Genomic DNA, 17,038 nt, shown 5'->3' with positions numbered 1-17,038 from the left:
ATTGAATTGTTAGTGCAGAATACTAGCTATGGTGAATAGGCTTGATTATAAGTATATATTATTTACAAGTATCTGAATTGTAGGTGGTTTCTTGTGTAGACTGCTCCAAAATATCTATGCCTTTCTAAGTTTAGAACTAAGGTTTTGTTTTCAGTCATTCTGCTTTGCCTCCTAATAGATATAAGCAAATTCATAGTTCTCTCGTGCTTTTGCTTCAATTTCTTTGTTCCCTTCTTTTCATGATCTGCATGTACATTTGATAGACAAAGAGAGATGTTTTTGTCTTGTGGTAATTCCATGAAAGAATAGGCCAAACTTATAATGTTATTTTTGACATCTGCCTTTAAATAATGTTCGATATTCCCTTAACTAAGTTGATAAGTTATATTCAAAACATATGGCTTTAATTATTGTTTTATACTTCTCTCCTAGTTCTAACTTTCTATCACTACTCTTTGGTAGGCTTTGGAGAACGATGTTGGTGATAAATTCCTAAATCTTATAAAATGATCGAGCTAACTACTGGAAGAGAGAGTAAAATAAATGTTAAGTTATTATTTATTCATTTATGTCATTGAATACCTATACTCCCCGCATATGTTTGTTTGAATAGTACTCAATTGTAAGTTACAACTTTATTTGATATTGAAACGCCACTCTCCATGCTATATTTGATTGGTAGGTTAAATCAGATGTCACAAATGTTGCTGCACCGTGGAAGAATCACTGTCCTGAAAGCAAATATGGGACGACCTCGGTGCTGATCGCTAAAGTCGATTGCTCCCCAAGGTTAACGCAACCTCCAAATTCAGGCGTGCACTCGCCGGAAAAATGACTACAATTGAAGAGATGGTTGCTCAGAACAATAGAAAGGAAGTGAAGAAGGAAGAATAAATTTGTTATGTGTCATCTTGAAAAATCTGAACAAAATTATATAGAGGAGGAGAGGAGGACACCAACATACGGAACGGAAAGGGTGAAAACGGAAAGGTCCATTAACAGACGGAAACCAACGGTCAGAACCTCAAAGGTTTGATAACGGACAAAATCCTCAACTGTCAAAATTCCAATGGACCAATAATGGATAGAACTCCAACGGTCAAAAGTCAACAATATTAAACAAAAATAAAAAGATAAGTAATAAAAATTTAATTCTTTTTCAAGCAAGCACGGTTACCCGAACCTGCCCACTCGCCCATCTGACCAGATGGCAGCGCGCATGTGGTGAAAGTGTTATACTTCCACCATCAACTCACTTTGGATTCTCATCTAGAACGCCTTGGTATTTATACTCTCTAGGCAATTCTAAAACTATCCATGTGAGACAAAACTTCCCATTCTCCTTTACTTTTCCTATGGTCCTAAGCCCAAAAGTCATTTCTAACAATCCCTCACAAATGACTATTATAGAAAAATTAACAAGCAAAGAATGTAAAAGTTCAAATGAAAAATAAAATAAATAGGCGTTCTGAGTAAATAAAGGAGATCAGACTTAAACATCGATATGTAATGATTTGAATTGATGCATAGTGAAGCAAGGCAACAACTTTGTTAGAGAGAGTGAGTTACCTCTTAAACTTTCAATAACACTGGTTGAGACCCCTACAACACACCTTAGTTTTATGGCCAAATACATAAACTTGGGTCATTATGAAAGCTCTAGAAAGAGACCTTCAAACTCTTTCATAGAAAACTGAGCTATGAAGATTTTATACTTATCCATGAAGTCCATGCCAAGACCACTCAAAAGAAGGGCTATGGATCATCAAGTCTATCATAATAAACTATCCAGATAAAGGGCTATAGAATCCTTAAAGGGTTTAAGTCTCATGTTTACTGATAATTCTAAAATTATTTTCCTTATTAAGTCTTTGGTCAAAGGGTTAGCCAAATTTTGCTCAGACCTCACAAAATCCAAGGAAATAATTCCTTCCTTTAACAATTGTTTCACAGCTCCATGTCTAAGACGTATATGTCCCCTTTTGCCATTATATACACTGTTTAGCAGACTTTCATGATATTGCTCCTCCTTCGAGTAAAAACACATAACCACTTGTAGAACTGACTTTGTCATTATCAGATAGCATCGCAATAATCTTCTAAAACAGTAGGGAGTTTGTAAAAATGTAAACAATAGTTCACAGCTCCCTTAGGTATCTTAACAGACGATCAAGAGCATTCTAATGATCTTTATTAGGATTATGTGTATATCTACTCAATCTACTAACAACATATGAAATATCAAGTCTAGTATAGTTCATTTAAAACATAACGTTACTTATAATCTTTGCATATTCAGACTCAGCATACTATCAACTTTATTTTTCTTAAGAAATATACTACCATACTAAGGTGTTCTTGCAGGAGGATCATCAAAACAATCAAACTTTTAGTAATTTTTCAATGTAGTGTGATTGACAAAAAAAAAAAAAAAAACCATTTGTAGTTTTTCTTATCTTAACACCAAGTATTACATTAGCTTCCCCTAAATTTTTCATTTCGAAATTGGAAGATAGCAACAATTTGGTATTACGTATCATTTCTATGTTTGTTAAAAAAATGGGCATATCATCAACATACAAACATATAATCACACATTCTTCTCCAAATAACTTTGATTAAACACATGTATCTTAAGAGATTACCTTAAACCCATTGTTTATCAAAGTATCATTAAAATTTTTATAGCATTGTTTGGGAGATTGTTTAAGACTATAAAGAGATTTGTTTAGTTTAAATATTTTGTTTTCCTGACCGACAATTGTAAAACCTTCAAGTTGTACCATGTAGATTTCTTCTTCTAGATCACCATTGAGGAATATAGTTTTTACATCCATTTGGTGAATTAGAAGTCCATGGATAGCAACCAATGCAATCAAGGCCCTAATAGTAGCTATTTATGTTACAGGGGAATATGTGTCAAAGTAATCAACACCTTATTTTTGTGTATACCCTACTACTACCAATCTAGTCTTGTATCTTTCATTTGAACCATCTCGCCTCATTTTCCTTTTGAAAATCCACTTTCACTTAATAGGTTTACTTCCTTTCGGAAGATCTACTAAGTTCTAAGTTTGGTTCATGATTAGAGAATCCAATTCACTCTTAATAGATTCCTTCCATAAGCTAAAGTCTACAGAACTTAAGGCTTCTTGGTAAGATTTAGGATCGTCATCTATAAGGTACATACATGCAAACTCATAGTCAATATCATTTGGCTTCTTAACTAAAAAAGTAGTTAAAAAATTAGGACCAAAATTTTTCTCAGTTCTCTATTTCTTACTTCTTCCCGGTTCTATAACAGACATTCTACCCATGTTGCTAACATCTACAATATTAGACATACTACTAGAACCTATATATTGCATACTATTAGACAAAAAAAGCATGGAAACAAAATCATTCTCACAATTAATTGTTCTACCATATTCAATGTTTCCTGTTTTTAAAGGAAAAACATGCTAAAAAAATTCCGCATCCCTATATTCACTCACAGATCTATCATTCAAGCACATAAATTTGCATATAGTATTATTTTGTGCATAACCAATAAACACACAATCAAAAGTTTTAGATCGTATGTAGGTATCTTGAATGGAGGATATGGAACCTTGGCCAAACATCCCCATACCCTCAGATAAGAGAGATTAGGTGCATATCCCTTCAAGAGATTGTAAGGTGTCTTATCCGATTTTTTATGTACTCTGTTAAGAATAAAACAGGTAGAAAGCACAGCTTCCCCTCACATGTTATCAGACAATCCATAATTTAACAACATGGCATTCAACATTTCCTTAAGAGTTCTATTTTTACATTTTGTTACACCATTTTGTTGTGGTGAATAAGGAGCAGTAAATTCATGAATAATACCATTTGATTCACAAAATTCTTTTAATGCATTATCACTATATTCACCACCTCTATCCCTTTTATCTAACTGATTTTCAACTTCTGCTTTATATTTCAGAAACATACTACTAGCTTCATCTTTTATCTTTAAAAGATAAATTCTAGTATATCTAGAAAAATCATCAACAAAAGAAATGTAGTTATTTTTTCCACCTCTACTTATGGTGTTTTTGAAATCAGCTAAATCATAACAAATTAATTCTAGTAATTTTGTACTTCTAGATGTGACAGGTTTAAAAGATTTCTTGATAAGCTGTGATTCTACACAAACTGGACATTTACTAGTTTCATGTGTTTCAGAAGCATTAATCAATTTAAAATCCTTATGTTTCTTAACTGATGCAATATTTACATGACCTAGTCTACCATATCACATATCAAGAAACTCAACTATATAAGCAGAACTAGAAGTACTTGTATTCATCATTTTTGAAATAGAGACAATATTCAGTACAAAAAGACCATCAGCAAGATATCCCTTACCAACAAAGTCTCCATTTTTTGTGAGGACAACCTTGTCAACTTGTAGGAAAATCTTAAGCCCAGCCCAATTCAACATACTCCCAGATACCAAGTTCATACATAAGAAAGATACATACAATACATTAGTTAAGGATAAAGTTTTTCTAGAGGTTAATTTTAAAAAAAACCTTCCCTTTTCCAAGCACTTCTGTTGTGGTCAAGTTATCTATGAACACACATTCTCTGTCAGTAGTGTCCTTATAGTCATGGAAGAGCTCTCAGTTTGAACAGAAATATCTTGAAGCTCTGGTGTCAAGTATCCAGTCAATTTTGTTTTCTACCAGGTTTGTTTCCACAACAACAACAATTACATCACCTTGTTCAACAAGATTAGCTTGTGGTGTGAGTTGTTGATGTGGTCTTCCTTTCCTTTGACTGCATTGTTAGGATTTGTGCCTAGGTTTCCTGCAGACATAGTGTCACAATCGCTCTTTCGGAAGCTTCTCTTAGCGATTGCGCGACACTTGTTCCCGCTCACGAACAAGTCAGCCAACTCGAATACGGACTGCCGGTGGCACACCGAGTGCTCTCGCAACCTCCACCCCTATTTTAGGAAAATGGTTTTAGAAAACGGGTTTGGAGAAAAGGTTTTCGTAAACAGTTTTTGTGAGTGTGAATAAAGAAAGAAAGATTGTAGTATGCTAGAAAGCAATAAGCAACAACAACAGCTTTATAGAGTACTACTCCAGGTATGAGGAAGTGATGATTAGTTTTATCCCCATATAGTGCATTCTGAACAAAAAGCCAACTGACACCCTTGCATATGCAAAAGGGCGAGTGGTCACTTACAATGAAAATGTAAAGAAAGCAAACTAACTAAGCTAATACAATACAAGATATGAAAGTATACTAAAAAGGGGTTGGGTCGGGCATGCGACCATGGGCAACAGGCCCTAGACAAGCATGACCGTGACATTCTTTCCCACTTAATTGGTTGTCATCCCCGTCAACTGACCTTGTTCAAAATCTGTGATCCCTGGAGCTGCATTCTTCAAATCATCAGCCCGCTCCCAACTGATCTCTTCGTCGGGGAGATCCTTCCATTTCACTAAGAACTCTGTCAGTTCTCGTCTGGGTCTTCCAATACGGCACGTACGTTAATTCAGAATTTGTGCAACTTCTTTCTCAGCGAAATTCTTCATCGCGACCAGTGGGCGCTTTAGCATGTTTCGTTGTTCATCCTCGGGATCGGGATGATAGGGCTTCAGGATACTCACATGGATGACAGGATGAATCTTCATCCATGAGGGTAACTGAACCTTATATGAGGTTCTCCCGACCTTCTCAATTACCTCCACTAGACCTTCATATTTCCTTACTAGCCGTTGGTCTCTCTGGCCTCGGAAACGAAACTGTTCCGGTCGTAGCTTGATCAGAACCTTGTCCTCGGCTTGAAACTCGAGGGCCCTTCGCTTCTTATGAGCCCACTTCTTCATCCTTCTTGATGCTCTTTCTAGGTAAGCGCGAGCTATCTCAGAGGTTTTGCTCCACTCTTTAGTGAAGTTATGTGCCTGAGGACTTTTGCCTGCATAAGGGTGGTCCACCAAGTGTGGCATGAATGGCTGTCTACCGCACACCACTTCGAAGGGCGTTTTTTCGGTCGCGAAACTCTACTGGCTATTGAAGCTGAACTGAGACACATCTAACAACTGGACCCAGTTCTTCTGCCTAGCGTCGATAAAGTGACACAGATATTCCTTGAGCATACTGTTGAAGCGTTCCGTCTGGCCGTCAGTTTGGGGATGATAGCTAGAGAAGATATTCAGTGTTGACCTCAGTATTTTGAACAATTCTGTCCAGAATGTCCCAGTGAATCTTCTGTCCTGATCGCTAACAATGCTCGCGGGGATGCCCCATAATTTCACAATGTGTTTGAAGAACAGCTGGGCAGTCATCACAGCTGTGCACATTTTCGACGTCGGGATGAAAGTGGCATATTTTGAGAACCGGTCGATGATAACAAGGATCGATTCGAACTCTCCCACCTTGGGTAAATGGGTGATTAAGTCGAGAGACACGCTCTCCCATGGTCTAGAGGGCACAGGTAGGGGTTCCAGTAGACCCGCTAATTTCACCCTTTTGACCTTGTCTTGTTGGCAGACAAGGCAAGTCTTGATAAATTGCATGACATCATCTCGAAAGCTAGGCCAGTAGTAGCCTTGTTTCAGGAGGGCATAAGTCCTCTGCCAACCATTATGTCCTGCCCACGGTGTGTCGTGACACTCCTTCATCAGCGACCTTCGTAACTCCCCGGATCTGGGGATGTAGAGGCAATTGCCCTTGGTGTATAGTAGATCGTCTTCCACCCAAAACCGGCGTGTCTTCCCCTCTTTGGCCAACTGTATGATGGCCTGCGCCGCTGTGTCATTTTTCAAGTGAGTTTTGACAGTTTCTCGTACTGTTGCACTCAACGTACTTACTTGTAGGCGGGCGAACATGCATAGGGCCACCTGTTCGCTATTTCGGCTAAGAGCATCGGCCCCTTGGTTACTTTTCCCCGGTCTATGTTCGAATTGGAAGTCGAACTCCGCTAGACACTTCTGCCACCGCGCCTGTTTTGACAACAACTTCGGTTGGTTGAAAAAGTGGCAAATGGAGTTGTTGTCGGTCTTGACCACGAACTTGGCCCCCAAGAGATACTTTCTCTAGGCCCTCAAGCAGTGAACTACTGCTAACATCTCTTTCTCAGAGGTGGCATACCTCTATTCGGCAACATTTAGTTTCCTACTTTCATACGTGATGGGGTGTCCGTCTTAGAGGAGGACACCGCCCAATGCAAAGTCAGAAGCATCAGTCTCTACTTCAAATGGCTTGGTCACGTCGGCAATTCCGAGGATCGGCCCCTCAATCATCACTTTCTTCAAGCCCTCAAAGGCGGCTTGACATTCAGGAGTCCAGCTCCATTGGCTATCTTTCTTCAGCAGTTCGGTTAATGGCTCTGTTCTTCTTGAGCATCCTTCTACGAACCGCCAATAGTAGTTGACTAGTCCGAAGAAGGATCGTAGTTCGGTCACGGATGACGGTACCCTCCAGTCTCTGATCGCCGCCACCTTGCCCTCTTCCATACCAATCCGACCACACTCAATCACGTGGCCGAGGAAATTTATGCGCTCTTGGGCAAAAGAGCACTTCTCTCTCATTACATACAATTGATTTTTCCTCAGCTTTTCGAAGACTAGTTGGAGGTGATGTCGATGGTTCTCCAGCGAGACACTATAGACCACAATGTCATCGAGATACACTACGACAAATTTTTCGAGGTATTCGTGAAACACTTGGTTCATTAAGGTACAGAAAGTTGCTAGAGCATTGGTGAGGCCAAAGGGCATCACGAGGAAATCGAAGGCTCCATATCTCGTGACACAGGTCGTCTTAGGTTTGTCTCATTCAGCAATTTGAACCTGATAATATATCGACCGCAGGTCCAGCTTCGAGAAATACTTAGCGCCATGAAGCCGATCAAATAAGTCAACAATGATAGGAAGGGGATATTTGTTGCAGACTGTGAGCTTATTCAAGACCCGATAGTTGATGCACAACCGGAGGCTCCTATCCTTCTTCTTCTGAAACAGTACTGGGGCTTCGTAAGGGGCCTTCGCCGGTCTGATAATCCTGCATTTAACAATTTGTCTAACTGTTTTCAGAGTTCGGCCAATTCTTGTGGGGCCATCCGATATGCATTCTTGGCGGGCGGCTTTGCCCCTGGTAACAACTCAATCTCATGGTCAATCCCCCTTCGTGGGGGTACGGACTTGGGCAAGCTTTTAGGCATGACATTTCGATACTCTTCCAAGACAAATAGAACGTCTTGGGGGATCTCCTATTCGGTGGATTCAACTGATTCTATCGGGATGGCCATGAACGTGGGTTCGTCGTGGGCCAGGCCTCTCTTCAATTGGAGGGCTGAGATCATTCCACCCCATTTGGTTGCTTGATACTAGCTTAAACTACGGTGGGTGTAGATCCGGTAATGACTAAACATTTGGTGAGGGGTATTGGTATGACTTTATGTTCAAGTAGAAACTCCATCCCCAATACCATGTCGAAATCATCCATCTTGACAATCACGAAGTCAACGAGGCCCTTCCAGTCTCCTAACTTCACCGAAGTTCTCTTCGCTATCCTCGTAATCGGTAGGGCTGCAGAATTCACAGCTTTCATCTTCCCTGCATCTCTTTCCCAGGTCAAATTCAGGCGGCGGGCTTTCATTTTAGCCATGAAGTTATGGGTGGCCCCAGAGTCGACCATAGTGCTCTTGGCCGATCTTTGGTTGACCCAAGTGTCTACATACATAAGTCCTTTCTCTAGTGGCTCCGTCGCCTTTCCCATTTTCTTCTGGAGCGCAGATAAGAATTTCAATGCCCCCATCCTAGGATTCTCAATTTCTGCAGCTAGCTCGATTACTGTCTCCTCCAGTTCAGCCTTGTCTTCGGAGGTAGAGGCTAATGTTGCTTGAAAAGCATTGAACGCGGTTCGATTTAGACATTCGCCCGCCCTGTGTGGCCCTCTACATATGAAACAAGACAGGGGGCGATTATAATTGTTATGCTGTTGCGGCGGCCCCCGCCAGTTGTTTCTTGATCTCAGTTGGGATGGTTTATGGTCCTCCCCTATGTTCTTGTCTCCTCCCCCAGGTCTGGGAGGACTGGAATGACTGTTTTTGTTTCCCTCATTTGAGGAAGTTGACTGCTTCCTCACATCTTGCGAGTCAGTGCTAAGGTCGTATAGCCATTCAGCTGCTGCATAGGCAGAGGGGAGATCCTGTACTCTCTGTTCATATAATTTTGATTTCGCCCGCGGTTTCAGCCCTTCGACAAAGCAAAAGACCTTGTCTTTCTCAGACATATCTCGTATGTCCAACATGAGTCCTGCAAACTGTTTTACGTAGTCCCTGATGTTACCTGTTTGCTTCAGCTCTCGAAGATTTCGTCGAGCCAAGATCTCGACATTTTCAGGGAAGAACTGCGAGCGAAGTTCTTGTTTCAATCTATCCCAAGTATCAATAGTGCATCGTCCTTCCTGTATATCTGTAAATCGTGATCTCCACCATAGTTTTGCATCTTCAGCCAGATGCATCAATGCTAGTGCTAGTGTGACTTTCGACTCTTCAGTCACTGTGTTCGTCGACTTGAAGTATTGCTCAAAATCGAAGATAAAGTTTTCCAGGGCTTTTGCTTCCCACACCCCATAGAAGGGTTTCGATTCTGGGATTTTTATTCTGCTTACTGCCATTGCTCCCCCAGATGGAGCTTGGTTCCCTACCGCTCGGATGGTGAGATTCACCCTTGCGCTCACATCCGCTATCTCGGCTCTGACGACGTTAAGGGCCGACCGAAAGTCTTCAGACAAATCGGTTACCATCTGAAGTATTGCTTTTTGGGAGCCGTCCAACTCTTCGACGTGCTCCTTTATGTAGGCAACGAAGCCCAATGAGCTATCGTCACATTCAAAGCTACTGAACCGTGCCGTTTTGGTCTCAAGGGTCTCTACCCTCATCATCAATTCTCTGACGGGTAATCCGTCTAGGCGGCCCACTATCGCATCAATTCCATCGGCTTTCTCAGCAACTTCTTGTAGCCGAGTCTCTAGGAAACGGATATTATCCGGGACCTCTCTCAAGTAGAGCATTTGCTCTTTCATCTCTACCAACCTATCCACATGGGACTTGTTCAGGTTCTTTGTCGCCGACATGATCACTGATCTTTCCCTCTGTGAGCCAACCTGGGCTCTGATACCAACTGTCACAATCGCTCTTTCGGAAGCTTCTCTTAGCGATTTTGCGGCACTTGTTCCCACTCACGAACAAGTCAGCCAACTCGAATACGGACTGTCGGTGGCACACCGAGTGCCTCTCGCAACCTCCACCCTTATTTTAGGGAAAACGGTTTTAGAAAACGGGTTTGGAGAAAAGGTTTTCGTAAGTAGTTTTTGTGAGTGTGAATAAAGAAAGAAAGATTGTAGTAGGCTAGAAAGAAATAAGCAACAACAACAGCTTTATAGAGTACTACTCTAGGTATGGGGAAGTGATGATTAGTCTTATCCCCATATAGTGCATTCTGAACAAAAAGCCAACTGGCACCCTTGCATATGCAATAGAGCGAGTGGTCACTTACAATGAAAATGTAAAGAAAGCAAGCTAACTAAGTTAATACAATACAAGATATGAAAGTATGCTAGAAGAGGGTTGGGTCGGGCATGCGGCCATGGGCAACAGGCCCTGGACAAGCATGACCGTGACACATAGCAGATCAGTTTTTTCTTTTCAATTTTTCATCCAGCAGTTTTGCAATGTCCATTCTTCTAGAAAGAATTAATCTTTCCGATTGCTTCTTATCATTTTCAAACCTGTCTTTGTTAACAACAAAAGATTCAATCAAGGTAGCATTAACTGAATTTAAATTACCATAAATTAGTTTATCTTTTAGCCTATTGGCTTCTTCCATACACATATGACTGATCAGCTTCTGGAGTGTCAGATCCTTCATTTTGTGTTTTAGATGATTTCTATAGTCGCTCCAGGATGGGAAATTTTCTCAAGTAGCACATTTGCTTGTAGAATCTCACACAGTTTCATGTCCTCGGCCAAAATGTTTGCCACTAAATTTTCATACTCATGTATCTGCTTCAGTACTGGTTTATCGTCCATCATTTGGAATTGAAGTCATTTACTAACAACGTACTTTTTGGAACCAGCATCATCTTCTCCATATCGAGACTCCAATGTACTACAAATTACTTATGTTGATTTTGGACCACGAACATCAAACATTGAATCTATCACATGATTCAGTAAATGGTCGCAAACTATTTCGTTGTCTTTCTCATACTTATTAGGATCAATTGCAGAATTCTTTGATTGATAAAAAACATCAATGAGGTTGAACGGAGGATTCTGGATCAGAGACAATGCTCAACTTTTCGGAAGGCACTTCTATGGTGTTGATGTAATCAATCTCCAGCTGCTCGAACAAGATCAATAATTTTTTAGACCAACGGTGATAATTTGCTCCATCCAGTGTTTCGAGCTTAGATAGATCAGGGAGAACCTTACCATTCTTGATTGACATCTATACTATTTGCTTTCAGATTGTTGAATCAGATGTCATGAATGTTGCTGCACCATGGAATAACTACTGCCCTGATAGCAAATACGACGCAACCTCGTTGTGCTAATTGGTAAAGCCAATTGCTTCCTAAGGTTAATGCAGCCTCCAAATTCAGGCGTGCATGCCAGAAAAAGGACTAGAATTGAGGAGAAGGTTGCTCAGAACAATAGAAAGGAAGTGGAGAAGGAAGAATAAATTTGTTGTGTGATCTCTTCACAAATCTGCACAGAATTATATAAAGGAGGAGAGGAGGACATCAACAGACGGATAAGTAAAAAAAATTTAATTCTTTTTAATAGAACTCCAACAGTCAAAGTCAACAATATTGAACAAAAATAAAAGGATAAGTAATAAAAATTTAATTCTTTTTTGTGCAAGCACGGTTACCCGAACTCACCCATCCAAACGACAATGCGCACCTGTGATGAAAGGATTATAATTCCACCATCAACTCACTTTGGATTCTCATCTAGAATGCCTTAGTATTTATACTCTCTAGACAATTCTAAAACTATCCATAAGGGACAAAACTTCCCACTCTCCTTTACTTTTCCTATGAGCCTAAGCCCAAAAGTCATTTCCAACAAGTTAGACACATGAACCCATTGTATCATTGTTACATTTTTCTCATAACTATGTTTTCAGTGATATTGTTGACAACAAATTGTGGTCTCTATGCTCTTTTTAATGTGTGCTACTCATGGGATTGATCACGTCCTTGAACTTGCCTTTACTAATAAGCAAGATCTATGTTATTTCACTTTTTGTGTTCCTCTTTTGCATAGTTCTGCAATCTTCTATGTCATGAATCAATGGACATCATGCTTTTGGACTGGTCAAAGTATTATTGTAAGTATTCTCTTTCCCTTCCCTCATTTTTCTAGTGAAACTCTTGACCATGGGTGAATATTGCCCACATCGATTTTGTTAACTTCATTTTTGTTGTTATTGTGTTCTTCGACATGACATTCAACATAAATTTTGGCCTTTTTCCTAGCCTATTCATCTATATTGTATACATTGATTATGTTTGCTTGTTTATACATGTATTTGCCCATTTTCTGATGTTTTTTCTTGAAGGTTTTGAGTGAGCTAAAGTTTATGGTAGCTTGTAGAGAATTCAAGTTTATCGAACTTATTAGTCATTGTCCCATTACATAATGTCCTATCGAACTTTTTATACTTGATTATTTGATTGGTTACATCTTTGTCACTTTAATACTTTGCTTTAACAGTACATAGTCACGAAAGCACCATGTTAATTCGTTAAAAAGTGTGTATAAATTATTTCTTGTTACGTTTGTGAACTTCAATTAAATTTTATAAAATATAGAAAGTAAGCAGATGAATTGTAATGATTCTCCTGGAGAAGGTTACATGATGAATGATAGTTTTTTTTTTTTCTCGTCCCTAGAAGCATGTCTTTTGTGTAGATGTTTTTCTTTATTTATTTATTTATTTATTTATTTTTTATGTTTGTTGATATTTGTTTTGAATAACTCTAGATTGTATGAGTACAAAAATCTAGTTTTGTTGTTTTTGCTCGAAAGTTTTTGGTATAGCAGTTTGCTCCGCTCGAAGCTTTTTTAAATTTGATAGAATTTTTTCTAATCCCTAATTGTTCTCTCTCTCTCTCTGTTTTTTTTTTTTTTTTTTTTTTTTATAAAAGGTTGTGAGTGAGGGAAGTGGTTGGAATAAATGGTATTTGGTAGGAAGAATGCATAAAAAGTAGTGATTAGTTGAGTTTTTGTGACTCTAACTTCTAAGAAGTTATTTTTATATTTTAATCGAACAATGATAACTCTAATTGTATTTGATTTTTTTTGTTGGTGGATAGAATGAAGTTTTGCATATGGATGGAGATGACAATTCACTTCGCCTTTGAATTTTATATTCATTACTTTAACCTTCAAAACATGGTGAATCTTTTATTTTGTCTACTCACTGTGATGAAATTACTTTATGACTTTCTTTCACTGTATTAGACATAACCAAATGTGTTAAGTAATGAATTATAAAATTTCAATTATGAGATGAAACTTATGACATTTTAACTGTCATGATATTTTATTATATATAGCCCAGGTATATTTTGTAGCTATCATTTAGGTTTTGTTAAAATATTGCATCATTTTACTTTATTGGATGAATATTAGTGAAATGGTTTTGGCATCACTATAAATAATATTGTCTAAAAAATGGTCATTCTGACATTTGGTACTATATAATTGACCAGAAAAGGCTATAAAAGCTTTTAATAACATAAATTAAAAGCTATAGAAAATCTAATAAGATTGCATACAAAACGGCTTATAGAAACTTATAATAGCTTTAAAAAAAAATGTTATTAGAAAGCTATAACAGCAACTCTCATTAGCAATAAAAACTTATTATAGCTTTAATAAGTAATGCGATAATATATATTTACACAGCAAGACAAATATGCTATATATTTAAGGTTTTTAATAGCATTCGACATAGCTGACAAAAAATGCTATCCAAAGTTCTAGACTTTTAATAACAAGGTCTACTATAGCATTATTGTTAGCTATTGTATCCCTTATTTCTTGTAATGAATTCACTCAAAGATGTGTTTGTCTTTTCTCCACCTAAAAATGCACCAAAATATGTAGGCTTGTTGTAAAATCAAAATATAATCATTTTCAAACAAATTGCTATCAAACTAAGTTATAAAAAATGCATAAACACGCAAAAAAAAAAAAAGTACTTATAAACAAAAATAACACACTGGTAAGCATAAATACAAGCAAGTAAGCTAACATTACCTTTTAAAGAGAACATCAAGCTAGTTTGAACTCCATTTACTTATTGTACTCCTAAACCAATTACAATATTTTCTAGACAAAAGTTAAACATAGTCCAATAATCTTAACCAAATAACATTGCAATAATCTTAATCTCCCATTTCCTCTCTTAGACGTAAACCTTGTAAGACCTGCAGTCAATAAAGATGATAAAACAACATTCACCATTAAAAATATCATACATTTTATGTGAACTATCAACGAAATCAAAAAATAAAAAATGACATTTCAAAATTGCGTCACTATAATATTTCAATCAGTTAGAGATTGTAATTATTTGAGCTAGTTTACCTCTCAAATAATTTGTGAAAATGACTCATCAAGATCAAGGTCAAGATGAAGAAACGAATATATTATCTGCATCTTTTTCGAGTCATCAAATCTAAGACCCATTAAACAATTAAAAGTGAAAATACAGACCAAAGCCGCTCAAACTAAACTTAAAACACAGAATCAAAGATGCATCATCTGCAACTCCATTTCCATCCAAGTAACCCTGCAAAAGTGACTTTTTCAGATGCATTAAAAGAGAATGTAGGTTAAGTTATTGTTATACTTCATACAATTTTCGAATGATTTGAATTTATATAGTTTGGTTAATCTCTATTTTACCAAATTTTAATAGTTTTCTTATAAGACATGTTTTCTTTAGACATGTAAATGTGCCTCATTGTACTAAATGTACCTCATCATTTCTCTCCCACGACCAATGAAAAACTGTCATACAAAGAAAACTATAAAGATAACAACAAGAACATTTCAGAAATTTAAACAAAAATAATAATGAAACTTTTTAAACCATGGAGGCTAAATTATCTAACATATGGACTAGGATGATAACTGAACAAAAAATGTACGGCTATGTTTGGTTCATCATTAAATATAAGGTAGGAGAAAAATTTGGCACACTTATCCTCGAAAACAACCCAGATCGAGTAACTTAGTTCTTACAATTAAGTCAATGAATTTGCAAGTGTGGTTTCAAATATAACAAAAATAAGAAATATAGTTCATATTCTTTGTTGGATCCTTTATTTTTCAAAAACACAATCATAAACGACAAAATAGTAATTAAAATTCTAAGGGAAAATAGATAAGATTGGACAAGTTTAGAATGCACCTTGAAGTTTACAGTGGACTTTACACCAGTCTGTACATCTGTGAAATAAGTTATAAGGACAACCACCTCTATGATTTATGATATTCTCCACTTTGGCCATAAACTCTCATGGCTTTATTTTTGGTTTCACCCCAAAAGGTTACCAATGGAGATAATTGTCCTTACTTATATACCCACGATCACTTTCTTTCTTAACCAATGTGGGATTTTGTTCACACTCCTAACAATCCTCACCTTGAACAAATCTTGTTGATCTTGGGTCACTTGTTCACCCGAGCACAAGCACGAATAACACTTATTCTTATCACCTGATAGAACGTGAGCAAGGCTCACCAAATGTCTTCCTTCATAATATGAGGATATCACCCACACAATTGGGTTTAGAACAAGGCTCTGATACCATTTAATAGGACACCACCCTCTAATTATCTCTCCAATTGTATGATTGGGCATAAACCCTCATGCCTTTGCTTTTGGTTTCACCCCAAGGTCTCATACTAACTGAGATAATTGTCCTTACGTATATACCCATGACCACTTCCTTCCCTAACCAATGTGGAATTTTATTGGCAGTCCTAACATGACTTAGCGCATAACATCATTATGAGGTTGAGAAGCACGTAGGAAAACTGATTAGACATCAAAAGGGTTTGGCTTGATAGGCTCAATGGTTGGAGCGGATTGCATCACCGAAATCCAGACCAAAGAATTTTACCATATCTACCACAACAAACTGCTAGTCTTATTAGCAAGATCAGGTCGAACAAAAGGAGCACTAAAATTTCTTAATTAAAGTGTTTTCAGCTCAAGGATAACCGAAAGGGGGGTGTGTTGAAAGTTTTTTTGTTGAGAGTAAATTTAAATATATAAAATAAAATAAAATGTTGAAATCCACTTTGAGAAGAACTAGCTTGGGTTGCGATGGAATTCACCTATTCAATGCTGTCAATCGTAGAATTCTCATTACTAGAGTCATGCAATTAACTTACTTAACCGAATTAATTGAAACAACCAGTTAATCCGACCTAATAAACTATTAGCCCAATTTAAATCGATGAACAACAAGCAAATCTAAATTGACCTAATTACATTAAGAATTAGGGCAAAATTAGGTTGAAATCTTACAAGGAACAACCTTAATTAAATATTTGGTTGATTCGATCCTAGGTCGGTTAAAACAATGCTCATCTTGGTGATTTACAAGCTACCTTAATCTATTGCCTCTAGTTGATTCACAAAAAATTACGTGTCAAATATCCAATGTCAATCAAAAAGCGGTAACCATACAATTCCCAAGCATCCAATTCTTTAATTATAAACAATAGAAAAACAAAATCGAAATCGAAAACACAATATGCTAGTTCGAAATCTCAGAAATACATCAAATAGGCAAAAATCCTAAAAACCAAAACTAGATTAAGTACCTCAACCCATAATCAACATGAAAAATGCCAAGGTATTTTCTTGATATATTCTCAGACTAAAATATAAGAAAAGAGGAGAATTTCTGATGGAATTAGGCTGGAATTGGTACATTTCGTGACCCATTCTTTCAT

The sequence above is a fragment of the Benincasa hispida genome, chromosome 9 (assembly GCF_027475165.1).
Source record: "Benincasa hispida cultivar pf3 chromosome 9, pf3_genome.v1.1, whole genome shotgun sequence".
Lineage (NCBI taxonomy): Eukaryota > Viridiplantae > Streptophyta > Magnoliopsida > Cucurbitales > Cucurbitaceae > Benincasa > Benincasa hispida.
This window is presented reverse-complemented; position numbering follows the sequence as displayed.